Source organism: Corythoichthys intestinalis, unplaced genomic scaffold (genome assembly GCF_030265065.1).
Source record: "Corythoichthys intestinalis isolate RoL2023-P3 unplaced genomic scaffold, ASM3026506v1 HiC_scaffold_85, whole genome shotgun sequence".
NCBI classification, from domain to species: domain Eukaryota; kingdom Metazoa; phylum Chordata; class Actinopteri; order Syngnathiformes; family Syngnathidae; genus Corythoichthys; species Corythoichthys intestinalis.
Window position 1 is genome coordinate 15,001 of NW_026651654.1, and position 2,500 is coordinate 17,500.

Here is a 2,500-nt window from a genome sequence, read left to right on the forward strand (position 1 = left end):
AGGGGGTATGATTTTCGCCTGCTGGAGCTCCCTCCGGTGGAGGAAAAGTGAACTGCAGCCTAAGTAGAGGCTGTTTCTTTTCTTTTTTTTTTCTTTTATTTTTGCTCTCCCGCACCCCCTTCTCCCTTCTTCTCCTTCTTTTCTTAAAAAAATAATAAGAATAATGATGATAATAATAATAATAATAAATACCAAAAAAGTAAAAAAGAAAAAAAAAAAAGATTTTTTTTTTAATTTAAAAAAAATTCAATAAAATTTACCAATACAAAAAAAAAAAAAAACCCAAAACAGCAACTCTTCCCTTGCATAATTTAAATTTTTGAACAATTCGCGTCACAATGAAGAACCCAAATGGTGGCTGACAATAAGTCAGGGATATCTACCTCTATAACTATGGCTTAATCTTTAGTGGGATTTCTAGCTTTCCAGTGATGTAGCACACCAGTGTTTTCCCCGATAGAGAAAAAGAATATCATGTAAAAAGGAAAAAGAGGTTGCAAAAGTCGCATTCTCTTCTTACGGTGCGAACTTGTCAATGCAGCCCCTGGTAGACTGTATTAATGTTTCTTGCCCCTGGTAGACTGTATTAATGTTTCTTGCCCCTGGTAGACTGTATTAATGTTTCTTGCCCCTGGTAGAATAAATTTTGGTTTCTTGCCCCTGGTAGACTGTATTAATGTTTCTTGCCCCTGGTAGACCGAATTTGCGCTTTGCCCCTGGTAGACTGTATTAATGTTTCTTGCCCCTGGTAGACCGAATTTGCGCTTTGCCCCTGGTAGATGCTATTGTGGTTCCTTGCCCCTGGTAGGCAGACCGGCCACAGCCCAAAGCGGCTTCCACGCCGGCCTTCCGCCATCGCCCAAGCTGCTCTCACGCCCCTGGTAGGCCGACCGGCCACACAGCCCAAAGTGGCTTCCACCTCGGCCTTCTGCTAGAGCCCAAGCGGCTTCCACGCCGGCCTTCTGCCATCGCCCAAGCTGCTCTCACGCCCCTGGTAGGCTGACCGGCCACAGCCCAAAGCGGCTTCCACGCCGGCCTTCCGCCATCGCCCAAGCTGCTCTCACGCCCCTGGTAGGCCGACCGGCCACACAGCCCAAAGTGGCTTCCACCTCGGCCTTCTGCTAGAGCCCAAGCGGCTTCCACGCCGGCCTTCTGCCATCGCCCAAGCTGCTCTCACGCCCCTGGTAGGCTGACCGGCCTTCCGCCATCGCCCAAGCTGCTCTCACGCCCCTGGTAGGCCGACCGGCCACACAGCCCAAAGTGGCTTCCACCTCGGCCTTCTGCTAGAGCCCAAGCGGCTTCCACGCCGGCCTTCTGCCATCGCCCAAGCTGCTCTCACGCCCCTGGTAGGCTGACCGGCCACAGCCCAAAGCGGCTTCCACGCCGGCCTTCCGCCATCGCCCAAGCTGCTCTCACGCCCCTGGTAGGCCGACCGGCCACACAGCCCAAAGTGGCTTCCACCTCGGCCTTCTGCTAGAGCCCAAGCGGCTTCCACGCCGGCCTTCTGCCATCGCCCAAGCTGCTCTCACGCCCCTGGTAGGCTGACCGGCCTTCCGCCATCGCCCAAGCTGCTCTCACGCCCCTGGTAGGCCGACCGGCCACACAGCCCAAAGTGGCTTCCACCTCGGCCTTCTGCTAGAGCCCAAGCGGCTTCCACGCCGGCCTTCTGCCATCGCCCAAGCTGCTCTCACGCCCCTGGTAGGCTGACCGGCCACAGCCCAAAGTGGCTTCCACCTCGGCCTTCTGCTAGAGCCCAAGCGGCTTCCACGCCGGCCTTCTGCCATCGCCCAAGCTGCTCTCACGCCCCTGGTAGGCTGACCGGCCTTCCGCCATCGCCCAAGCTGCTCTCACGCCCCTGGTAGGCCGACCGGCCACACAGCCCAAAGTGGCTTCCACCTCGGCCTTCTGCTAGAGCCCAAGCGGCTTCCACGCCGGCCTTCTGCCATCGCCCAAGCTGCTCTCACGCCCCTGGTAGGCTGACCGGCCACAGCCCAAAGTGGCTTCCACCTCGGCCTTCTGCTAGAGCCCAAGCGGCTTCCACGCCGGCCTTCTGCCATCGCCCAAGCTGCTCTCACGCCCCTGGTAGGCTGACCGGCCTTCCGCCATCGCCCAAGCTGCTCTCACGCCCCTGGTAGGCCGACCGGCCACACAGCCCAAAGTGGCTTCCACCTCGGCCTTCTGCTAGAGCCCAAGCGGCTTCCACGCCGGCCTTCTGCCATCGCCCAAGCTGCTCTCACGCCCCTGGTAGGCTGACCGGCCACAGCCCAAAGTGGCTTCCACCTCGGCCTTCTGCTAGAGCCCAAGCGGCTTCCACGCCGGCCTTCTGCCATCGCCCAAGCTGCTCTCACGCCCCTGGTAGGCTGACCGGCCTTCCGCCATCGCCCAAGCTGCTCTCACGCCCCTGGTAGGCCGACCGGCCACACAGCCCAAAGTGGCTTCCACCTCGGCCTTCTGCTAGAGCCCAAGCGGCTTCCACGCCGGCCTTCTGCCATCGCCCAAG